This window comes from Entelurus aequoreus, linkage group LG05, assembly GCF_033978785.1.
Source record: "Entelurus aequoreus isolate RoL-2023_Sb linkage group LG05, RoL_Eaeq_v1.1, whole genome shotgun sequence".
NCBI classification, from domain to species: Eukaryota; Metazoa; Chordata; class Actinopteri; order Syngnathiformes; family Syngnathidae; genus Entelurus; species Entelurus aequoreus.
In genome coordinates, this window is record NC_084735.1 from 48,595,632 (window position 1) to 48,622,883 (window position 27,252).

Below are 27,252 nucleotides of genomic sequence, written 5' to 3' on the forward strand. Positions count from 1 at the left end.
TACTTTTCTTACTTGTTGGTACCTGTTTTTGTATATATTGGATCCCAATTAGTCCCGAACTTTTAAAATCAAGGCATGGTGGAGATATTTACTTATGTCAGCAAATATTTCCATTAACGGATTAATTAATGGGCCAAACTTTATCGGGATAGGAGTTTTAATACATATCGCCCAGGCCTACACTCAGTCAGTGACAGTGCTCGCACAGTTTAGGGATGTTCTCTGTGTTTAATTGAGCGTTACAGTAGGCCTTATGTTGACATTGTGTTTATATGTATGAGTACACGTGTGTACTTTGTTTGAGTGTTAATAATGAAATGATCAAATAAATGAAATTACATTAAAGACATTTCCTATTGCTCCTAAAAATGTTCTGCGCTACTATTTTTTTTTATTTAGTAGCACCGGTGCTACTAGTGAAAAAGCTAAGCGTACAGCTCTGGGATCCCTGGAACACCTTTTCAGCAGCTGCCCAAAAGCCCTTGGAGACAGGCGCTATCACTGGCGCCATAACCAGGTGCTGAAAGCAGTTGCAGGCAGGATAGCCACAGCCATCAATACCATCAGGGGCTCCCACAGCTCCGTGGGCAAACGTTGCTGGGTCGGGCCGCCTGGGAGAGTGTCTGATGTTGAAAGACCCGTAACACCCTATAACCCTCACTGATGATGATGATATGTCCCAGCACATCTGTAAGATGTATTTTTCACAATCTGCTCGAAAGGTAAAAATAATAATACATTGACATACAATATACTTTCTCAGCAGAAGAAACCTTGAATATTGTTCTGGCTTCTACGAGCTTTGTATCCATATTCTATACTGCCTATCCTCATTAGTTTTGCAGGTAAGTTGGAGTCACAGCTGACCTCAGGCAAACAAGCCGTTTCGGATTTCAGTGGATATCTCCATACATAGTAGAGGTTTACACAAAGAGCTTTGTGTGATTCCGCCATTGTAGTTTGAAGTTGTCGTCACAAGTTTCTTCTTTTTCTCTATCCTCTTGTTGTGGGGCAGACTGGCTCGTACATGCACACGCATGCGAAAACCCTCCGCTGTTCCTATTTCAATTACAGTGGAGCGTCGATTTACAAACCCTTCTGTTTGCGAACTTTTGGATCTATGAGCTTTAAGATTGAGCCAAATATGCCTTTGTGTGCAAACTATGTCTCTGTGTACGAACGCAAAAAGCAGGGCGCCATGTAGCACCTCTGAACTTGGGATACCCTTTCTGAATATTGTTATAACCAGCCAATTAAATGTTATCCTTAAACCCCTATTCTGGATATCAATAGAACATTTTTAATTTCAAAATATTTTAAATGTAATAAAATACTAAATAAAGTGGATGCGATGTAAACTGTTTTTCGTCCAGTCTATGTAGACAAAAATGCCTGTTTGTGGATCCACACTGGCGGACATGTTTCTCCGGCCTTTGTTTAAAAGAGAAGACGATGTGGCCACATTATACATCAATGCACATTGCAGCACTAGGGCTACCCTAGTAATGGATGATAACATCACAACAGTTTGATAAAATAATAAAAGTGATGTCTATAATACAATATTTTATATCTATTTTTCATTTGTGTATTGTAGATACCCACAACCCTTCCCTTTTTCCTACCCTGACGCGCAATGACGGCTTCAATAGGGACCAGACACTGTTCCTAATCGACTTGATGCATGAACACCTACTAACAGAGGACAGTGGTCTCCTAAAGACTTAAAAAAAAATTAACTGTCGGCTAAAATCTGCTGATTCTAAGAAGAACTTTTGGAAAGAGACATCGGTTAAATTCAGCAGCAACTTCTGAGTCATTTTGGACAGGAAATGGGGTATGCTTGTAGATGGATACAAACAAAATAAGTACAATAATAAGTTGACAGGAAAAGGAAGCATTCGCTATGAATATTTTACTGAAATTGATTAACTTTTGGGAGGGATTCACAACATAGTTTTCCCTGTGGTATGCACGTCATCTGGGGTAGAGGTAAGAATGCCATAGGTGCTTAGGCCTCCAGGTGTCACGGCACCTCGAGGACCCGTTACCTATTGCTCCAGCACCACACTGACACGACCTCGTAAACGTTAGCGGAAACAAGAGGGCCTCCTCAGCTTATTCATGAGTTTGAGGTGGCCAGTCAGAGGCGCCACAAAGAATCAAAGAGGCTCCAGGAAGATTGGCTGACTCAAATGAAGTCAGCGGTTCAAGGCAGAATCATTTAGGAATGGCCTCACGTGTGTCCTTTACACATTTTCATCTGCCCTTCACAGGCATTCATTTGGGTGTTTTCTGAAAAATCGGGTGCACCCATGCACTTGTCTAAATAAACAAGCTATAATGATGATCACCACCACTGCATCAAGCTGCATGTTCTACAGATTTGTAGACAACCACACTCTCATATCTGATCCTGAAGTTCTGCTGCCCGTCAGCCTCAGCTAGAGCCCCATTGTCATGCTTAGGATTGATGACAAAAGGGAACGCTTGTCCAATGTAGACACTGTCTCCCAGCAAGCTGCTGTCACCCATCTTCTCCTGCAATGTTGTGTAGAAGTTAGAAGCCCTCAACATCCTAGTATTATGGACCTTCCCTGGTACGCCAGCAAAAAAGTCAATGAATCTCCCTCTCTCATCCACAATCTCTTAGAAGACAGAATAAAATGACTTGTGGTTAATGTAGTCTCCTCTTATTGGTGATATCTGAACCCTGATTGAACATTTCATCAATAGCACTGAGACCACAGAAGCTGTGGATGCTGCTTTCTCACAGGTATTTGGTCAGGATATAAAGCATGATCCTATTGTGGACATGATGCTGAGTAGTGATGGTAAATGTGATTCTCTTCTGCTTACATCAAAGCTACAAGATACAAAGAGGGGAAATGGACTCTAAATCCAGGCCCCAAAAAAAGGAGAAAATACAATGACCTGGATAAATGAGAACATCCATACATACGGAGAAAATCCATGATGATTGGTTGGTGTTTGTATGATGAGTCACAATTGGCTAAAGTTAGGGTGGAACATTACGAACTGGCCATTCAGAGGCAAGATAAGGCGGGTCATCGAAACTAGTAAGCAAAACCATAACAGACACGCACTGATGTCACATGACGGCGAGGGAGTCAGAGATAGAGGGACGCTTCAAGCTGACCGCTCAAAAATAAGAAACATACTTGAAAATGGTAGAGGAATTCTCTCTCGCAGATAAGATTTTTCCTTAAGTGATGAAGATGACGTCCAGGAAACCCAGAATAATGCGTGTTCCTAGCCATGTTTAGACAAATGTATATGTTTAGGGAAAACAATGCCCAAAACCTTAGTTTTTAGTTGTTGCAAAATCATAACTGCTCTCTTCATCGAAGATGTGGAACACAAATTTAGCAACACACATCAAAGGTGAGTTGAGTTCATGAAAAGTTTTACTGCACATAACCATTAACAACTGTTCCCAAACACACAAGTTCATACTTTTTTTTTTCAACATACAATAGATGCTGTTTTTTTTTTTTACTGTAGGTAGAGAAAATTAACAATATAGGGGTGAGCCAAAGAAAAGGCAAACTAATTACATACAGTGGGGAGCGGGGGACCCCTAGAGGTAGTTGTAGGGGGTCCCCAGCTAAATGACAGATAGTTAATAGTAATGAGCCCTTATTGGGTCAATTTGTACACTAACATTGATTTTATACATAACGGCCCAAAGATATATATACCGTTAAATGTAGCTTTGATGTAGCAAGCTACTTTAGCCACATAGCTTGTAGTGCAGCTTGCTACAATTCTCAGAGGATAGCTTCCGCTATAGTTTAGTTACATTAAACGAAAGTAACTTGTAATTTAGCTTATTACATTTTCCAAGAAGATTGCCCATCACTGTGCAGAACCACATACACTGTTCACTCGATTCCCTCATTGTGATTGTGATTGATTGGGGAACGTCACAAGGCGCATCCGTAGAGACTCGCACATACGTAACAAGTAATCCCGTTTAATGATGCTCGCAAAAGTTAATGCTGCACAATTTTAGAGGTAACAGTATTGATTCTACAGTTATGAAAACAATTAAATATGAATTAAATGTGTCTTGATAAACTGCAGCCTTTACTCACAGTTAATCTGCAGTTCACATTTATGTTATCTAATTCCCACGCTGTCTTTCTGTCGACTCCTTATGACGATGTTCTGTCCCTTCCCCAAATTCATATTGCTAACTTTAAAACAACAAATATAATAGCAACTGACACCTTAATGTCAAGTATGTCACAAACTAGTAGTTGTGACCCCAAGATGAGGGAGACAGGAGGACGACGTACAGGTAAAATTATTTTAATTATCACAGGTAGTACAAGGTGGTGCAGCAGGTAGTGCACAAAAGCATAAGCAGCCTACAGCAAACTGAGTTAATAACATTTAACAATCCTCGAGCCCTGACTGGAGGACAAGGCAGGCATAAATAGCAGCCTGATTGACAATCACGACTAGATGTGGCCAAGCTGCCAATCAGCAGCAGGTGAGGGGAGAGAGCGCTCAGGGAGACATGCAGGAAAAGGAACTGAAAATAAGAGCAGTACACAGGAAATAAACAAGTTCAGGAAGCATAACGAAAACGTGATGTGACAGATCGTCACAAAGTCTTTATTTTTCTTTTGAAGACTAAACTCTTCTAACAATAACAATACACATTCCAACAGTGTGTCAACGTACAACAGTGCAATATTACAATAACAACGATGTATGACTATAACAAAAAAATAAAACTCATCCAAATAAAGCGTCTCGGACAGGAACCCTTTAATTTCTAACATTGCCTCTGTTAAAAGGTTTTGGAGCCCTGGTGTCAGGGAGGCGATCCACTCCTCAAAATCAGCCCACATTCCAGACACTGGCTGACCAGATGGACTTGGCAGAAGAGTTACCCGCTTCAATTTCTGTGTTGTGTGTCGCCGCTGGTGGCAATGGTCTTGATGCCCTTGATGCTGCCCCAACCACCCTTGTCACAGCATCTTCTGCATGCCTGTCATTCACAAATGCATGTTTTTTTTTTATTACAAAGTTTTGGGAACCAAAAATGGTTGGTTGGGCTGTATACAGTCGTGGTCAAAGGTTTACATACACTTGTATATGTATATATATATATATATATATATATATATATATATATATATATATATATATATATATATATATATATATATATATATATATATATATACATGCGTAAAGTCATGGTCAAAGGTTTACATACACTTGTGAAGGACATAATGTCATGGCTGTCTTGAGCTTCCAATACTTTCTACAACTCTTATTTTTTTGTGATGATTGGAGCACATACTTGTTAGTTACAAAAAACATTCAGGAAGTTTGGTTCTTTTATGAATTTCTTATGGGTCTACTGAAAATGTGCCCAATCTGCTGGGTCAAAAGTATACATACAGCAACATACATTATCAATTTTGGTGATGTAGAAAAGTTACAATTAAATCCAAATAGCTTCATGGCATGGCCTCTTAACTTCATGTACGTGATTATGATTGACGACACCTGTTTACTTCTCTGAGCCCAGGGCTCATGTGATACAGTCATTAGACTCGGTTACAAACGCGACAAGTCAAAGAAACTCAGCACAGATCTGAAAAAACGAATCATTGACTTGAACAAGTCAGGAAAGTCACTTGGAGCCATTTCAAAGCAGCTTAAGGTCCCAAGAGCAACTGTGCAGACAATTGTTCGTAAGTATAAAGTGCATGGCACAGTTTTGTCACTGCCACGATCAGGAAGAAAACGCAAGCTATCACCTGCTGCTGAAAGAAAATTGGTCAGAATGATCAAGAGTCAACCGAGAACCACCAAAAACCAGGTCGGCAATGAATTGGAAGCTGCTGGAACACAGGTGTCAGTGTCCACAGTCAAGCGTGTTTTGCATCGCCATGGACTGAGAGGCTACCATGCAACAAGGAAACCCTTGCTGCCAATGGAACTGATGCTTTACAGAGAGTAAATGGGACAATGAAAAGGAGGATTACCTCCAAATTCTTCAGGACAACCTAAAATCATCAGCCTGGAGGTTGGGTCTTGGGCGCAGTTGGGAATTCTAAAAGGACAATGACCCCAAAAGTGGTAAAGGAATGTTTAAATCAGGCTAGAATTAAGGTTTAAGAATGGCCTTCCCAAAGTCCTGACTTAAACCCCATTGAGAACATGTGGACAATGCTGAAGAAACAAGTCCATGTCAGAAAACCAACAAATTTAGCTGAACTTCCCCAATTTTTGTCAAGAGGAGTGGTCAAAAATTCAACCAGAAGCTTGTGGATGCCTACCAAAAGTGCCTTATTGCAGTGAAACTTGCCAAAAGACATGTAGCCAAATATTAACATTGCTGTATGTATACTTTTGACCCAGCAGATTTGGTCACATTTTTAGTAGACCCATAAGTATGTGTATGTGCTCCAATCACTCTATCGCAAAAAAAGTTGTAGAAAGTATTAGAAACTCAAGACAGCCATGACATTATGTCCTTCACAAGTGTATGTAAACGTTTGACCACGACTTTACACACATATTAAACAAGCAGAATAAATACGTATATATATATATATATATATATATATATATATATATATATATATATATATATATATATATATATATATATATATATATATATATATATATATATATATATATATATATACGTATTTATTCTGCTTGTTTGTGAAACAATTTAATTTGTTATTTTTGTATATATATATATATATATATATATATATATATATATATATATATATATATATATATATATATATATATATGTATGTATATATATATATATATATATATATATATATATATATATATATATATATATATATATATATATATATATATACGTATTTATTCTGCTTGTTTGTGAAACAATTTAATTTGTTATTTTTGTATATATATATATATATATATATATATATATATATATATATATATATATATATATATATATATATATATATATATATATATATATATATATATATATATATATACATATATATGAGTGATTTTATTGTTGCACTTCATTGTTTTCTTGCACTATAAATTATGTTTACACATTGCTGTTGCAGGTTTTTGTTATCAAAAATTATAAACCAAATCAGAATCAGCTTTTTTGGCCAGGTATGTTACACACAAGGAATTTAATTCAGACTGTGCTCTCTCGGTAGAATGTAACAATAACAATTAGTCAAAAATAAAAACAGGTAATTTAAGACTAATATGTACAAGGCCGATGAGACAAGATGACATTTTTACTGTGAATACAAAGCTTTATCACTTGGAACTTTCAACCTCAGGCCACACTTGTAGTTGAATGTTCTACATTTTGAAATTAGGAACCATATGTGGTACCCTAGGTAGCACGGTGGTAGAAGGGTTAGTGCATGTGCCTCACAATACGAAGGTCCTGAGTAGTCCTGGGTTCAATCCCGGGCTCGGGATCTTTCTGTGTGGAGTTTGCATGTTCTCCCCGTGACTGCGTGGGTTCCCTCCGTGTACTCCGGCTTCCTCCCACCTCCAAAGACATGCACCTGGGGATAGGTTGATTGGCAACACTAAATTGGCCCTAGTGTGTGAATGTGAGTGTGAATGTTGTCTGTCTATCTGTGTTGGCCCTGTGATGAGGTGGAGACTTGTCCAGGGCGTACTCCGCCTTCCGCCCGAATGCAGCTGAGATAGGCTCCAGCACCCCCCGCGACCCCAAAAGGGACAAGCGGTAGAAAATGGATGGATGGATGGATGTGGTACCCTGGACATCATTCATTCATTGGTGTTATTTGTGTTATTATTGCATTGGTATTATTTATGTTCTTAACTGGGCCACCACCATGTATTTATAAATGACATGTCATATGTAAAGACATGCCATGCTAAAATAGGATAATTCAAACAACACTGCCAGGGCCGCAATGAGTTTATAGTAGGTGTTTGAATGATCCACAATCAATATCCATTGCATGTTTTTTTTATTCTGGGGTCTCGCAATGTAGCATCTGCAAACAGGCTCATCTGCTCAATCGCCCCCAACCGTTTAGACATTTCTGCCATGAGGATGTCAACCATGTCACAAATTGGCTTGTGAATAGATTGAGTTCTCTGCCGGTGTATAGTAGCTTTCTGGAGCCCTCTTGGTATTAGAACGGCTTTGAACCAGTCACAAACCTAAATAAAATACAAAAGCGTCCTAACATATAATATGGTATTTTCTTGTTTACAACCATTCAGTTGCAGTATAATATGTTAAAACAAATATATAAATACAGTATATGCATGATTTAACTATGTTTACATACCTCTCTGAACTCAGTTCCACTGTCACTTCTTCTAACGGCTGGAGGACCTCGCAGGCCTCTTTTACAAGTTAAAGTAAAAGTACCACTGATAGTCACACACACAGTAGGTGTGGTGAAATTACCCTCTGCATTTGACCCATCCCCTTGTTCCATTCCCTTGGAGGTGAGGGGAGCAGTGAGTAGCAGCAGTGGATGCGCTCGGGAATCATTTTGGTGATTTAAACCCCAATTCCAACCCTTGATGTTGAGTGCCAAGCAGGGAGGTAATGGGTTCCATTTTTATAGTCTTTGGTATGACTCGGCCGGGGTATGAACTCACGACCTACCGATCTCAGGGCGGACACTCTAACCACAAGGCCACTGACCAGGCTTCCCTGCAAGTTCCCACTCTTCTAGGGACAGTGATTGCAGTTGAGGATTCACTGGAGCCAGGGTGGAGATGAGCGCATCCTTGACCTCCGTGATGCACTTTAACATGTAATAGGTTGAATTCGTTGGGGCTGTCCCATCTGCAGCTGCACCTCCCTCAGTTTAGCAGAGGCCACTGTGCTTTGGCGTGTATTTTCTTTTATAGATTTGACTTTGAATCAGAATCAGAATCAGAATCAGAATCAGAATAGTTTTATTGCCATTGTTTGAGAACGGGTTCACAAACTAGGAATTTTTCCTGGTGCAAACGTGCGACATAAAACACATATTTGGTATAAAAAGAGCTGTGACTGAGCTATCAGATAGACTTAGAAGGGATTCAAGGAATTCAAGGAGCTGCTGTTAGGAGTTCTTGTTCATTTGCCTGATGGCCGAGGGGAAAAAACTGTTCAGGTGGCGGGAGGTGTGGGTCTGGATGGAGCGTAGTCTCCTGCCTGAGGGGAGAGGGGAGAATAGTGGTGATGACCTCTTCAATTTTAGGCTGTTGTACTGCATTTCTCACAATCAAGTTTAATATATGTGCGAAACATCTGTGGTGTTTCCAGTGCAGTATATCATCAATGGCCTTCTTTATGTTGGCTGCCCCGTCACTCACACAAGCAACGATCGTGTCTGTGATACATTATTCGGTTGCTATCTTGTACAGTTTTCCAGCAAGATTTGTGGCTGTGTGGTTGTCTCACACTTCAAAACAGTCCAACAAATTTGACTGCAGTTTGAAGTCATTTAAATAATGACAGGTAACAGACATATAGCCAATTGCTGTGTCAGTGCCAGACATCCATCAGTCAGTTGTAATGCAAACAGCAGGTGCCATCTTAAGTTTGGATATGATGCTCTGCTGGGCAGCACATAGGATGGATTTCCTATAACCCCTGATTGTAACCCACAATTGAAAATGGTTGGTAGTCTATAGCAATCATTTTCATTAGAGCCTGGTTCACTTTGCTCTGTTGCAGTGGTGTTGGCCTGGAGACCAATCCACCCATATGTGTTTGCCTCTGACGTTTTTTTTGTGCTGAGTGTCTCTGTTCTTATGTGCTGGGTTCATCTGACGGGGGTTGATGCAAGAAGCAGATGTCGCTGCTGCTGCTTCTGTTATTACAACACCACTCCCCGTTATAGATGACGGTTGTGCACAATGTGCAGCGAAAGCAATTAGGAGTTGGACTTGGCTCCTCAGTGTCCTGCTGTAAAATAGCTATATAGGGCGCTTACTGCTTATATGCCGTCTCAAATTTGACGTGCTCCCCCCACGAAAAGACAGAAGTGCTTTGCAAAAGTGGCATTTTCATGTGTCTGACTTTTCACTTCAAAAGGCATCGAAACATCGCTTTTTTGGCAACTATCCATTTCCCCCTACACATAAAATACCTATTTTAGACTTATCGAATAGATATGTCCGCAATTCCATGTAAGTAAGCTGCAGGTTCAATTTGAATATGTGGGAGAATCAATCAATACACCAATCAATTGACACCGCGACAGCCGTGTTTGTGGAGTAATACCTGCGTGAAGAGATCAATATTTTTGTAGTTCCCATCATGATTGTTTTCACAAATAACTGTATTTTTTATGTATGCTCAAATATACATGAATATATGTTTTATTAAGTCAGGCAATACGTTCACCTTGGACACAGAAGTGTTTTGAATTATTTAAATGACAGTCAGTAGTAGTTTTTGCTAAATTATTTTCTACTATTGACTTTAGTTTGCTTAAACCATCTCATTTAATACAAACCTCGTTTCCATATGAGTTGGGAAATTGTGTTAGATGTAAATATAAACGGAATACAATGATTTGCAAATCATTTTCAACCCATATTCAGTTGAATATGCTACAAAGACAACATATTTGATGTTCAAACTGATAAACTTTTTTTTTTTTGCAAATAATCATTAACTTTAGAATTTGATGCCAACAACACGTGACAAAGAAGTTGGGAAAGGTGGCAATAAATACTGATAAAGTTGAGGAATGCTCATCAAACACTTATTTGGAACATCCCACAGGTGTGCAGGCCAATCGGGAACAGGTGGGTGCCATGATTGGGTATAAAAGTAGATTCCATGAAATGCTCAGTCATTCACAAACAAGGATGGGGCGAGGGTCACCACTTTGTCAACAAATGCGTGAGCAAATTGTTGAACAGTTTAAGAAAAACCATACTCAACCAGCTATTGCAAGGAATTAAGGGATTTCATCATCTACGGTCCGTAATATCATCAAAGGGTTCAGAGAATCTGGAGAAATCACTGCACGTAAGCAGCTAAGCCCGTGACCTTCCATCCCTCAGGCAGTACTGCATCAACAAGCGACATCAGTGTGTAAAGGATATCACCACATGGGCTCAGGAACACTTCAGAAAGCCACTGTCAGTAACTACAGTTGGTCGCTACATCTGTAAGTGCAAGTTAAAACTCTCCTATGCAAGGCGAAAACCGTTTATCAACAACACCCAGAAACGCCGTCGGCTTCACTGGGCCTGAGCTCATCTAAGATGGACTGATACAAAGTGGAAAAGTGTTCTGTGGTCTGACGAGTCCACATTTCAAATTGTTTTTGGAAACTGTGGACGTCGTGTCCTCCGGACCAAAAAGGATTGTTATAGGCGCAAAGTTGAAAAGCCAGCATCTGTGATGGTATGGGGGTGTATTAGTGCCCAAGTCATGGGTAACTTACACATCTGTGAAGGCGCCATTAATGCTGAATGGTACATACAGGTTTTGGAGCAACATATGTGGCCATCCAAGCAATGTTACCATGGACGCCCCTGCTTATTTCAGCAAGACAATGCCAAGCCACGTGTTACATCAACGTGGCTTCATAGTAAAAGAGTTCGGGTACTAGACTGGCCTGCCTGTAGTCCAGACCTGTCTCCCATTGAAAATGTGTGGCGCATTATGAAGCCTAAAATACCACAACGGAGACCCCCGGACTGTTGAACAACTTAAGCTGTACATCAAGCAAGAATAGGAAAGAATTCCACCAGAGAAGCTTAAAAAATGTGTCTCCTCAGTTCCCAAATGTTTACTGAGTGTTGTTAAAAGGAAAGGCCATGTAACACAGTGGTGAACATGCTCTTTCCCAACTACTTTGGCACGTGTTGCAGCCAAGAAATTCTAAGTTGATTATTATTTGCAAAAAAAAAATAAAGGTTATGAGTTTGAACATCAAATTTCTTGTCTTTGTAGTGCATTCAATTGAATATGGGTTGAAAAGGATTTGCAAATCATTGTATTCCGTTTATATTTACATCTAACACAATTTCCCAACTCATATGGAAATGGGGTTTGTACAATGAATAATTATTACATTTTTTTGATGTTCTTACAATGTCCTATAACGTGTGTATGAAATGTGCTATTGTTAAAAGTACACAAATAAGTGTGTTGATAAAAATATTTTTTGGTTTGCCAACAAATCTTTGTGTTTTATTGTGATTAAAGACCAACAAATCAAAGACAAACGACAAAATGGTTAAATTTGATTGATAAATGCATGTAAAAAGTATCAACATGAGTGGTATTCTATCGACGCCAAAATGTGTTCACCCTGAGTCAATCACATATTCACAGTCAAAATAGTTAACGGCGATTTTGTGTTTGCAAATCACTCATGTGCGGCATGGCGTAGTGGGTAGAGCGGCCGTGCCAGAAACCTGAGGGTTGCAGGTTCGCTGCCCGCCTCTTGACATCCAAATTGCTGCCGTTGTGTCCTTGGGCAGGACACTTAACCCTTGCCCCTGGTGCCGCTCACACTGGTGAATGAATGATGAATTAATGATAGGTGGTGGTCGGAGGGGCCGTAGGCGCAAACTGGCAGCCTCGCTTCTGTCAGTCTACCCCAGGGCAGCTGTGGCTACATATGTAGCTTACCACCACCAGGTGTGAATGAATGATGGGTTCTCACTTCTCTGTGAGCGCTTTGAGTATCCAATAATAGAAAAGCGCTATATGAAATCTAATCTATTAGTATTATTATTATTATTATGTCTCTCTCTATCTGTGGTTCCTTATGCAACTGATAATAAAAATAATAATGCAATTTGAATAAGATAGCTATATATACACGGTACAACATTTTTAGCAAACATGGACAAAGTAACAACTAAATGCATAAAACCAACCCGAACAATATTGGAACATTAAAAAAAGATTTAACAGTGGAATAATAAATGAAATAACTAACTATAACATAGAGGACATCAGGCTAAAAAAAGAGTGAATTATATCTATTTATTATTATTTGTATTTTTTTGTCCTGTCAGGAAAATCATATTGTTGATGTAGATGCCCATATCGGCTGTACAGATTTACTTTACAAAAGAGAAGTGTGGGATACTTCTCTTGTTGCCTTATTTGTGTTTGACTTTATTAAATGGATTTGTATTATTATTTGGCGCAGCCGGGCTGGAGCAGGAGAGGATAGAAAGAGAAAAAATGGAAGACAGAGGGGAATAAGACAGAGAGAAAACAACAACAAAACAGCATCAGCAAATACGATATGTACAAATATGATAGTAAAAGTGAAAGCAGAGAAGCAGTTAGTGAAGTAACTATTAATAACACAGAAATGACAATGAAAATTATTATACTACAAATGGAGCTATACAAATACCAATAGCAATAGCACTATTGATAATGAATAATAACAATAATTACCTCTATTAACAAAAATACAATTTTTTCAAATGCAACAATACATATATGTAATGATAACTTGAAATACAAATGAAACCAGATAAATGGCGGGGAAGAAAGAGAAGCGAACTGTATTAACCTTGTAGATTGTTATAGTAACAATAGGTTAAGCTTTGTAAGTGTGCCGTGTGTTACCCAGTTTCCCCTGGGGAATGATTATATGCATGACTGTATGTATGCATATGTGCTTGTATATGTACAGTATGTGTATATGTATGTTTGTACAGTTAATGTGTGTAGGTATGTACTGTATTTGTGTATGTATGTGGGACCGTAGCAACCTATGTGTGCACGTATGTATGTATATACAGTATGTATGAATAATTGTGAGTATGTGTGTATTTGTATGTATAATATATTTGTCGCCCAGTATTTGCGGGAGCCATAGTACGGCCCGAGCCACCCAGAGAGCCCAACCCAAAAGAGAATGTGTGGCGCCCAGGGAACAAGGGACCACTGGCCCCTCGCAGCCAGGCTGGCCAGCGACAGTAACCCCAGGGCCAGCAGCAGGCCGTAGAAAGACGTGCCCGGCAGAGGACAAGGCACGGGAGAAGCAAGTGACAGCCAGCGTGAATTCAATCAGTTCACTTCCTGACGATGGTTCCACCCCCAATGACCTGTAAGTGTTGTCAGTGAATCATCATTCCACATCCAGTGTGACCCTTTATTCACGTTGTAGTTCGTTCAGTCAGTATCTGTGATTCAGTGAGTCGTCGTCAAACACCGGCAGCAGCAGCACCCGCCAAACTGTGACACAGTGAGTGATTCAGCTCAGGCAGGAAGTGAAAAGGAGGCTTAATTTGAGGCAAGAAACATATTTGTTGCTGTTTCTATGGTGCTAATGCATTCATACAAATGCAGTTACATTTACAGGGGCATAATTAATTACATATTACCTGGTTTATTATCTTAATTTATCTAGCATAGCAGGGGTGAGAGCCTGACCGAGTTAACGGCGACAAAAACAAGGCTTCTGAAAATTGCAATGTAGGGGTATGCTGATGTTTTATAGTCCTTATAGTGGTTGTGTTTCGTTAAATGTTCTTTTCTTGTTGCAGCAGTTTACAAATCTTGCCGCTGTGTTTGCACATTCCTGTACTTCACTCAGAAGCTATGGGAGTTGTTTGGTTTTTGTCATGTTCTCAAAGTCTTTTTGGGTGTTTATATGTGTCTCTGATGTCTTGGTATAGTTCGCAGGTAGTTAGAAAGTGTAGCTCTGTTTCCACCTCTTTTTGTGGGCTTTGACGGTCTCTCTTGATGGCAAGGCTGTGTTCACTGAGTCTGTACCTTGTCAAGGATTACCTTAGTTTTGGGTCAGCTACAGTGCTCAGGTAGTCTGCTACCAGCCAAATAGCATTCCGTTTTACGTTGTTTCTTTCCAGTGTATCAGAAAGTTTTCCTTTTGTTTTCTTATGGTTTTATTCAGTCCTGTGAGGTTTCTAACTGGTTGCTCTGAGTTTGTATACAGAGTTCCTGAACCAGCTGTCTGAGGGGGCATCTGTCTAGGGAAGGGGTAGGGAACCTATGGCTCGCGAGCCAAATGTGGCTCTTTTGATGACTGCATCTGGCTGTCAGATAAATCTTAGCTGACATTGCTTAACACAATGAGTAATTAATAATTCCGCTGGAAATCATCGTGTGAAAAATAACGTTCAAAAGGTTGTTCAAGGTTGCGGGTGTCTCAGCCAATCCCAGCTGTCCTTCGGGGTACAGGAAGGTCGCATTACTGGTAAGAAGTACTTTATTTATTATTGGTTAGCTTCAGAATAACAATGTTATTAAAAAGAATAAGAGACTTATTATACTCTAAAAATGTTGGTCTTACTTAAAAATGCACGCATTTAGTTGTATTAAGTGTTAAAAAATATTATATGGCTCTTACGGAAATACATTTTACAATATTTGGCTTTCATGGCTTTCTCAGCCAAAAAGGTTGCCTACTGCTGGTCTAGGGTCTCTCTGTAGGCAGGTGCTGTGTCGTGGAACCTGTCAGGGTCACTTTCTTTTAAGTGGTGGTAAAATTTAGATGCTCCCTTTTGAATTTTAATAATAAGTGTGTATTGTCCTAGTAATATTTTGAGCCAGATTTGAATTGGAATGTCCAATTTGATATCTCTCTTGATGGCATAGAAAGCCCTTTTTGTTTGTTAGTTTGGTGGACAGAAGTACAATCCATTTGCAGTTTATTGGACAACCTGTGGGGCCATCCCCCTTGTGCCATGTGTCTTGGAGGATCGTAATGTCCGTAATGTAATGTGTAATGTGATTTCTTTGATGAAGTCTGGGTTTCTGCTCTTAAGACCAAAATGGGTTGATCGCAGACCTTGTATATTCCAGATTGATATTGTAAAGTGTTTGTATTCTATTATTTATGATGTTGTTGTTCCAGTGCTTTTTTAGTGCTGGATTGGGAGTTGCTGGAATCCTTTGAGCATCTGCAGTATCTTTTGCATCAGGTCAAGGTGTGGGGCTCAGTTGTGCGTAGTGCTGGAGCTTGCTTTACTTGTGACCCTCGCATATGTGTGGTGTGGGCTTGTCAGGGGAGACGGGGTATCAGTGACGTGCAGTCAATAGAGGCAGGTGAGGCAGGGCCTCACCTGCCATCATGGAAAGAAAAAAAATCGCTGAATTTTCACATTTGCCATTCAAATACTGAGAAGAGACGGTGCGGTGATCAGCAGCCATTTGAGGCACGTCACTGCGTTGTGCCTCAACATGGATTGCGGACTCGGCTAACTGCTGGCTTGCTGTGCAGTGAGACCGTATTGTTATATGAACTCTATTATACATTTCCATAGTTTAGTTAGCTGAGGTATATAATGTACAGTGTATTTTGTCAACAACTGTATGTGTGTAACGTATTTATTGTGCTGAGCAATCATAAAACTGCTGCAAAGACACACTGCCTGAGGCTCGCCCCGCAGTAATCCCGCCTCCTTAAACTTTCCACGTGCAAGATTGAATCTATTATAACCTATTTTTATGGGCTTTCCTCTTTGTGATGTTAATTCCTGTTACACGCTGTTATACAGTATATGCCTTGCGCTCTTTTTTTGAAGGCGCTAAGAGCGGAAGTGATGACACGTTGGAGTGGAGCGGAGGTTTTTGAAAGAAGGTAAATAAAGTGGTCCTCGTGTAAACTGGAGCCTCCGTGTTTATTATTTTGTAGTTTCATACAGTATATGCGATATTTATAAACCCTCGGTTACACTATTTAAAAAAGTTATTTAATAAGAAGCCAAAAAGTGCAAAAACAATAATGTTCATGTTGGAGGAGTTGTGAATGACCGCAGGGCCACAACATTAGGTACACCTGCAGACTGCAGCACGGATTTCATATTTCATTCTCCAACACGAACATGATTGTTTTTGCACTTTTTGGCTTCTTATTAAATAACTTTTTTAAATAGATTCAATCTTGCACGTGGAAAGTTTAAGTGTGGGCTTTAGTTGATATAACACTCCCGTCAGGGGGTGCATTCTACGATGGGAGTGCATTAATCCAGCACAACAGCGGGGCATGGACTTAATTTATAAGTAAAGGTAAGACCATAATAACGTTTTTTTTTAAATTAAATATGCTTTTTTGTGTGCTACAGTTTGTATGTGTAAAGTTAAAGTTAAGTTAAAGTACCAATGATTGTCACACACACACTAGGTGTGGTGAAATTTGTCCTCTGCATTTGACAAGTCCCCTTGTTCACCCCCTGGGAGGTGAGGGGAGCAGTGGGCAGCAGCGGCGCCGCGCCCTGGAATAATTTTTGGTGATTTAACCCCCAATTCCAACCTTTGATGCTGAGTGCCAAGCAGGGAAGAATGCTGGTATGAGCTTTTAAACATAATCCGTTAACAGCTGCCAATCAAATGGTGAATAAGATACTCTTTAGGGTTCATATGTTGACTGTGATGAAGTCAGTGCCTCACCAGCCATGAACCTCACCGAACGTCACTGCGGGGTATGGTAGGGTAGAGTGGGGTGGGTTGAGATGACCAGGTCTGATGTTCTCGAGCTGCAGCAGGGGCTCTGGATGCAGCGGGTCCTCTGGGCGCCACAGATCCTCTGAGTGCAGGATATCGTCTCAGTGCAAATCTGTGTGGTGTGCTCCTGTCTGGTGTTCTCTGGCTGTAGAGGGTGACATCATTTAGGGTCTTTGTAAATGCTGGGACTACTGCTTTGAGAATGTGGACCTGGTCGTATAGACTGTGCTGGTCTAGGGTGGGGTGTGAAGCCAGGAAGACATTTTGTTTCAGGGTAGACAGCTCTTCACTTGGTGGGTCTTGCTGGCTCGAGTGATGTTCTGTATTCTCTTGCATGGGGGGCTTTAGCATTTCCGCAGGTTGTTCGCGCTGGCCAGCTTACACACCTCACTGGAGAGCGTTCTTGTCTCCTCTTTGCTCCTGTTCGGTTGGAGTGATTTCGCCACAGTCCAGAAGGCTGACAGGCCATGTTTCTCATCTTCTAAGACAACTTGCTGTCTCTCCGGTTTCCATTTACCACAGGAAGATCAGCACTTTTTATTTTTGCAGTAACCGGTGGTAGGCCTCAGGTGTTGTTTTTCAATGCCATTATCCTGCAGGTTCATCACAAGATAATCAAACTGTGACTTGGTGACACGGAAATGGCATGCAACAATGTAATTGAGTATGGTCAACATGATCTCGCACTCTGTTCCAGTTCTGCAAATTTCAGTGAAGTTCCATTGGCAAAAAACCCCAAACATTTTAACACTAACCCAAAAAAAAGAAAGAGGGAGGGAGACATTTAAGCAGGGTCGGTGCTAGATAGGCATATGCTGTATGAAGGGAAAAGTGAATTGCACTTTGTCAGGCCTCTACCTTCAGACCTACACAACTTGAGTGTACCACCAAAAGACTAAAGTCCAGTCCCAATTCACCTCCTTGTCCTACTTTTTAGCTCTATCCCTAAAATGTGCTGTTCCCGTGAGGGTAGTGGTGTCCCAATAACTCTTTGCAGATGGGGTAGTGGGCATAACTAGTGGTAGGGGGTATGAATCTAGCCCTTCGGAGTGGGGGATTTCAGATGCTGACTTGCCCAGGGAGAACCAGAGAAATATTTCCTAATTTCTGCATAAGTTATAGTATATGATATATTACACGTTAGTTTGTACACAATACATTCTTCTCAAACTAGTTTATCATCAGGTCAGCTGAATCATGCTTCAAAGTTTCTGCATTCTCCACTAATTTAGACAGAGAAACCTAATAACTATGTTTATGTTACGCCTCTGGTAAAGCAGGTACGTATGTGTGTGTTGGGAAACGTTATGATGCTTGCCTTCATCATAATTTGTTTATGAGTACAGTAGACCCAGAAGCAGGAAATATACAGCTTTAACTTACGGTTGTGCATATGTCACGATGGCTCGCCTGCTGGTCATCATAAAGCGTCAAAAAAAAAAAAAGTGTCCTCTTCACTTACCCCTAGGTGTTAACATATTACAATGTAGAAGGCACATTGTTTATATTCGGACAAGGCAAGCGCAAGTACACTTTTCATTAAAGTGGCTATCTTGTTTTTCAACTTGTAACTGGAACATTGATGGTGAGGAGGGGACGTCATTCCCAGCTCTGACTTCAATGTAAATGGAACGCACCAAGACACCTCCCACAAACATACTTGCCAACCTTGAGACCTCCGAATTCGGGAGATGGGGGTATTTCTTTTATATATATATATATATATATATATATATATATATATATATATATATATATATATATATATATATATATATATATATATATATATATATAATCTGTTCATGAATGAGTATATCCGTTCGGCCACCGTGTTCAATGGAGAAGTCTGATCTACAAAATTTGCAGGCAGCATACCCCTTTCCCTTCGAGCTGTCCTGGATGAACTGAAATTATTTTTTCCAATCATTTTGGAACTTGCAAGCGTACTTTTTCTTCTCACTCGTCGTCGCCATGTCTCTTCTTCGTTCTTCTGCTTTGTCTCTGTTATGTTTTTGGACATTACTACTTGCCGTAGTTTTGAAGCAATGCATGATGGGAATTCGGATGTTGTGTGTCAGTGTATTAACGTGCCGGCTGGAATAAACACACGCTGAGAAATAGCTCCGTGCCTGCCTACTTTATGCATTATAGATAAACCTATGGATAACGGAGACATATATAATAGTCTCCTTTTCAGGTGAGAGAGGACGCTAAAGGCAGTGCCTTTAAGGCACGCCCCCAATATTGTTGTCCGGGTGGAAATCGGGAGAAATTCGGGAGAATGGTTGCCCCGGGAGATTTTCGGGAGGGGCACTGAAATTCGTCAGTCTCCCGGGAAAATCGGGTTAGGTTGGCAAGTATGCCCACAAAACGGCACATCTTGAAGTGTCACAAATCGGCTTAAAAGCGTTCTGTGAAACATTCATGGATGTATGGATTATTCATGGATTCAGTGACCAGAGGTGGGTAGAATACCCAACAATTGTAAGAGTACCGTTACTTGAGAATAATATGACTCAATTAATAGTAAAAAGTAGTCAACAAAATAATTACTTGATTAAGAGTAACTAAGTATTCCTCGGAAAAACTACTCACGTATTGAGTAACTTGTGAGTAACTTCTGATTTTTTAGTAGCTATTTTTTAATGGTTCTTGGACTACAATTGTAGTTGTGTGCAAGTGTGTAAAACATAAAATCATTTACAATCTGTTGAAGCATGTTTTCTCTAATTAGAAGTGGAATTCTTGTCGGTTGAATTGTGAACATTTCTACTGGTACAGATGACAGCACATGTTATACATGTTCTTTTTACTAGTTTGAAAGTAATCATTGAAGATCAGTGCTACTTTGTCTAACGTCATGTCACCTTTTACAGTCGACACATTTCTACGTACTAAATTAGTCTGATTTGTCAAATAATTCAGTTTCTTCTATTTTCACAGCTACATGTGAAGTTTTAGTTTTTATGATCTTATCTTTAATCTTTAATGTGACTGTTGGCCATACCCAATGTGTCTCTCGTACCCTTGGGGGTGGCTATGGTCATTTAAGCTTGTTTAGCTATGTGGAAATGTAAATACAGTAGAAGAAGAGATTGCTACATGCTAATAAGTTAACGCTAGTAACTGTCAAGCTCCGGATTTAACAGATAACTACAACTTTCCACTGATAATTAGTGTTGTTAAATGGCATTTGTGGATATTAGGATCATTAGAGAAATACAAAAAGATTGCTATTTTAGTCAACTGTTTTAGGAGGTTTCTGCTTACCAGTTGTCTCAAACAGCCGGGATGTGCTGGTTTCTTGTCACATAATTCAATTGTCTTATTTTGGGAACATTCTGTCACTTAAACAAGTAGGTTTCTATTCTATCATACCACAAGCCAGTGTTAATTTTGACAGCAGTTTGTTATATAGTTTTAGTCATAGTCTTTTGACGAAAACGTATTTTACTTTTAGTTATATTTTAGTCATGTAAATTAATTTAGTTTTAGTCAGCTAAATTCCTCAACATTTTAATCGACTAAAATGTGAGTAAATTTTGCTGACTAGAGTACGAAGTATAACAGGCGCATCTTTTAAGTTGTCTTGAAAGCAGTTTTTTAAAATTATTTATTATTGCAGAGCATCTCAAAAACTAAATTCACAACAAGACCTGCATTCTATGAATATGTCAATAAGTACATTTCAAACTAACCTTATTGGGTGTTATTATTTTAGCTGAAATTAATATATTTTTTTCAAGTGTTGAATAATATATGACTAAAATGGTCACATGATTGGAAGGCAAACTTGCCTTTGGGCACAACAAAAGTAGCGGTTGTATAAGCAGCCTTGCTCCTTCTTCATTATCTTTAATAGTAACAGTAATTCAGTACAGTATGAGTCATTTGGAAATATTAGTTTAGGCCTACTTACTGTTGCGTCAATGTCCTGAAGATTAGCTTGCAGAAGACGCTTCAAGTTGGTTGTATTTTTACCGGAAAAATCGAGCCACAGGGTTAACAATGTATCTTGTTGTCTACTGCTGCAAAAGTAAAATGTCTCTATATGTCTTCTCTTTCTTCCAGATGTAGATGACATACTGAAATGATGTGTGTAACAATACATGAAAGGCCTACTGAAATATTTTTTTTAAATTTAAACGGGGATAGCAGATCCATTCTATGTGTCATACTTGATCATTTCGCGATATTGCCATATTTTTGCTGAAAGGATTTAGTAGAGAACATAGACGATAAAGTTGCAACTTTTGCTCGCTGATAAAAAAAAAGCCTTGCCTGTACCGGAAGTAGCGTGACGCCACCGGAGGAAGGACTTCTCACAATTTCCCATTGTTTACAATGGAGCTAGAGAGATTCGGACCGAGAAAGCGACGATTACCCAATTAATTTGAGCGAGGATGAAAGATTTGTGGATGAGGAACGTTAGAGTGAAGGACTAGAATGCAGTGCAAGACATATCTTTTTTCGCTCTGACCATAACTTAGGTACAAGGACTCATTGGATTCCACACTTTCTCCTTTTTCAATTGTGGATCACGGATTTGTATTTTAAACCACCTTGGATACTATATCCTCTTGAAAATGAGAGTCGAGAACGCGAAATGGACATTCACAGTGACTTTTATCTCCACGACAATACATCGGCGAAACACTTTAGCTACGAGCTAATGTGATAGCATCGTGCTTAACTGCATATAGAAACAAAATAAATAAACCCCGACTGGAAGGATGGATAGAAAATCAACAATACTATTAAACCATGGACATGTAACTACACGGTTAATGCTTTCCAGCTTGGCGAAGGTTATCAATGCTGTTGCTAACGATGCCATTGAAGGTAACTTAGCAACCGGACCTCACAGAGCTATGCTAAAAACATTAGCTCTCCACCTACGCCAGCCAGCCCTCATCTGCTCATCAACACCCGTGCTCACCTGCGTTCCAGCGATCGACGGTGCGACGAAGGACTTCACCCGATCACAGATGCGGTTGGCGGCCCGGAGATGGAGGAAGTTAAGGTGAGTTCGGCGGCTAGCGCGTCTGCTATCCATCTCTCAGTGCTCCTGGTTGTGTTGCTGTAGGCCGCCGCTAATACACCGATCCCACCTACAAGTTTCTTATTTGCAGTCTCCATTGTTCATTAAACAAATTGCAAAAGATTCACCAACACAGATGTCCAGAATACTGTGGAATTTTGAGATGAAAACAGAGTTTTTTGTATTGGATTCAATGGGTCCGTATACTTCCGTACCAACCCTTGACGTCACGCGCATACGTCAGCATAAAAAAACGTTTTCAACCGGAAGTTTAGCGGGAAATTTAAAATGTTTACTTTATAAGTTAACCCGGCCGTATTGGCATGTGTTGCAATGTTAAGATTTCATCATTGATGTATAAACTATCAGACTGCGTGGTCGGTAGTAGTGGGTTTCAGTAGGCCTTTAAGGATGCAATGATATAAAAATGTCATATCATGGTTATTGTGACCAATATCATCAAGGTTATCATTATTATCGCAGTAGTGTGAAATGTGCTCAAAAAGCTTTTTAAACATAACTAAAATAAATAGACACACTGTTAGAAAAGCCACTATTGTGCATGTCTTGTGTTTCTGTATGCTTCACTTTCAAAAACAAATATTTGGGGTTCAATCAATCTCTATCCACACAAGTGTAGTTTCAAAAGTGTCTATGTCTACACACAAACACCTTGCTTGAAAAAAGCAACAATATCTGACTTGGTGGCATTACACCTCCTTGTATGTTTATTTTGATATACTAGACGTACAATGACGTTTACATTATATTTAAAACCAGCCTGCACATACACAGAGCCCTGGGAACATTATTAAAGAGCGAATGCAAGCCTGTGCTGCTGTAACCCAACACTGATAGAATTATAACATGTTCAGCAACATGGTGATGTATTACATGTGCAGTAAAGTGTACATTATTTATAAAATCAGCACGCACTAACGAGCCAAGGAAACCATTTTGCATGTTTAAGTGCCTATATAAAGCACACGGACGTGCGTGTGCCACTGCAAAACTCTTGTGGAATTATACAGCATTTAATCATGGATATAGTGATATGGTACATGTGTAATGTAGTGTATATTGTCTTTAACATCAGTACACACTACAAGGAGGACGCTACATTATGTTTTTTTTAGTTGCTTGCTCACTCGCACCAGTTCCTTTTACGAAAATGGAAGCAAGAAACGTAAGTTAACTTCATGATTTGTCGTTGAAAAAGGACTAAAAACATAAGATAATGTTGCATCTTTCTTATGACACAGAGCAAAAAGTCTTGCTTGTCAAAGTTGTCCCATCAGATGGAGGTTCCACAGCGATCGAATCCAAAACAGCTGACTATCATTAGCGCCGGCGGGAGTGTCGCAAAACCTATTTTGATGTGTCTTTTTTATTAATATTGAGTGAAAATAGCAGCATGTTTACGTTCAAACATACAGTAAGTCCTCCTATAGTGTGTTTAAAGGCAGCAAGGCAGTGTTGTTGAGCTTGGAAATGACAGCGTACAACCGTGACGTCATCACAAGTCTCCGTTTGTGCCGTGTACAAACGGCATTATTGTAACAACGGCATTAGTACAACAAAACTGCATTATTTGCTCAGGGGAGAGTTTTGGATTTCTACACTTTGGCCAGCGTTTGCAAAAGTCTGCGTTTTTAAAGACAAAAGTGTGCGTCTGCGTGTGAACAAGAGGCCTAAACGCAGAGATAAGTATGCGTTTATTAAGTATCTGTGTTCGTGTGGACATGGCCTTAGTCTCGTGTTGTATCTGTACTTTAAGATTTATTTAAATGAAAAGGGCATGATGAATGAATTACTCGTAGCGTGGGTTGTCCTACTTTGTTCAGCGGTACTTGAACGCACCATAAAAGAGGCCGATCATAATTCCGTGCTAAGAGAGCACAGCTTGTAGGTTCAATGTGCACAACTGAATATCTTAGTTGCTCAGACAGTAATGTGTTTATAAAAGTTTAGATAGGGGTATGTTGTTTTAACGGGGAAAGACGTACGTCTCTTATTTTTGTGTTAGCATTTAAGTTAGCGAGCTGGCACGAGACAGTCTGCCTTGAGTTTATCAAATCGCAGATATCAAACTTTTAATTTTTTTTGTCATTTTAATTTAAAATGGTACTAATAACCGTCGGGAGTTTTGCCGCCATCAATATTACTGTTTTCTGTTACATTGCTACAATATACTAAGTCTTGTTTCCCGGTGAAAAATCCAAACACCGTGTCTTAGTAGTTGTAGTTCTGATTGGATCCTGACCATGAGGCTCCGTTTGATTGGTGAAATGGAGTCAAATGTCACTAAATCAATCAATCAATCAATCAAAGTTTATTTATATAGCCCTAAATCACCGGTGTCTCAAAGGGCTGCACAAGCCACAACGACATCCTCGGCTCAGATCCCACATCAGGGCAAGGAAAAACTCTACCCAATGGGCTTACAATGACTGCAGATGGGGGGAGATGGGGGGACACCCCACCCCTGGGCGACCGGTGCAATGGACGTCAAGTGGATCTAGCATAAGAGTGTGAGAGTCCAGTCCATAGTGGATCTAACATAATAGTGTGAGAGTCCAGTCCATAGTGGGGACAGCAGGAGATCATCTTGAGTGGAGACAGGTCAGCAGCGCAGAGACGTCCCCAACTGATGCACAGATGAGTGGTCCACCCCGGATCCCGACTTTGAACAGCTAGCGGTTCATCTGTGGTCAGCGCTCCCCCCCCCTCTCCATGAAGGAGACGGCAGATCAACTGGTATAAAAGGGGGTCTATTTAAAGGCTAGAGTATACAAATGAGTTTTAAGATGGGACTTCAATGCTTCTACTAAAGCGTACATTGGATTGGTGAAACAGTCCTCTGACAGTGCCTGCCGGAAGACAGCTTGCTAAAAAAAGGAATGTGTCTCTGCCAGTCATAATCAATAGATTATAAATAATTATTATGTAAATAAATTTAACAATCAGAATGAAACTCAATGTAACAAAGTAAGAGTAGAGTTTTTTCTTCGCAAAAAAGTAAAAAGTATGTTACATTAAAACTACTCTGACAAGTACAATTCTTTCAAAAAGTTACTTAAGTAAATGTAACGTAGTAAAAAGCGCATTACTACCCACCTCTGTCACTGACCCATTGGACTTGTCTGATTTTTGCTATAAAGAGAGAGAAGAATTGTTCATGGGGGATCACTTTTGCAGAAGCTCGCTCTTGTGGAGGCGCGCGCTCATGTTTTACGTAAGCATTTCAAAAGGCTTTTGCTGGAGTGTCCAGGGCTGTAACATTTACCTGTGGTTGGTTTTAAAGAAATACCTCCAGAAAAAAAACGAAAAGACAAAGGTAGAGTCTAACAAAGAGGAAGTTAAAAAAATTCTTTTTTTTCTTTTTTTTCTTCAAAAGTAATTGAAGAAATGTTCATTATTCCGGTCTGGGGGAAAAAACAACCTTGCTATTAAATTATCAAAGGACCCAAAATGATTAAGCGCCCATGATCTTCTGCACATACTGCAGATATTTTTTGTGTTAGTTATACTTCTTTTTGTGTGCTGCTGCTGTCCACTTTGCTTCGGTGAAGCTTAAACATCCCCCCACATCCCCAGAAGCAGAAGTAATAAAGGCTTATTATTTTCTATTCTATTCAGTTGTGTCTCTATGCAGCTGTCCTCCTCCACTTCCTTGCGGTCTCCTTGTCTTTCTCAATCTATCTCTGTTATTCCGTCTTCCCTCTCTCTCCCCTGTGACCTGTCTAATTGCCTGGTGATCAGTAATTGAATTAAGACCTGTCTACTTACTGAGTGTATATGTCCATTTATGTCTATGTTCAACTGTGATTATGGTCATTCTGCGTAATACAATTATCCACTTTTCATACTAACTGGACAATAAACAATCATGACCTCTAAAAGGCTGAGCTTTCATTTAAATGTGCCTATAAATTGGCTAAATGTCAGTTCCAGCATTAACAAGTGTACATTTAAACATGAATATCTCAAATACCGACGGACTAATTACTATTGGTGCAAGAAATACATCTGCATGTAACAAAGAGGAGATGCTTGACCGAGAAAAGGGTGGTTCTTGTGAATATCGCTTTGCTGTAAAACACAGACTCAAAAAGATTTCTGAAGGTACAGGGAAAGCATGGCAGGATGTCGGTGACAGGTCAGGGAAGATTAAGCTTCAGGGATCAATCACACCAGCTCATTACCAGAAAGCACAGATACAGGTTTGCCTCTTAAATTTGACATCGTGGAGCTACAGCTGCCGCATCGCTAAGATTGCAAAGGAAGGAAGGAGGGAGTTGTCTTTTCTCTTCTAACCATTTAAAAATCACCGGACAATAGTACACGGGCAGAGTTGTTACATTTCCGTCTCTATGGTAACTGCTACACCATGCTTGTATCATTACACACATACACTTGCACAGCTGACACCTTAAGTTTAACCGAACCGTCCATCCATTTTCTACCGCGTGTCCCTCTTGGGGTCGCTGGAGCCTATCCCATTTATAGAAAAACAAAAGACAAATCAAACCACAAGCACCTAAGCGTGCAAATGTCAAAGACAAGCAAGAAGTCTGTGATCATCATGTCATTTTCATTTTTTTTTCCATTTATTTATTTATTTATTTCAGGCAATGACATAAAAAAGTACAAAGTTGACACCACATAATAATATAAATGAATATAGTTCAAAAGGTAATGTATAGTATGTAATGCATGATTGTGCAGTTTTGCCTGAAAGGGAGTG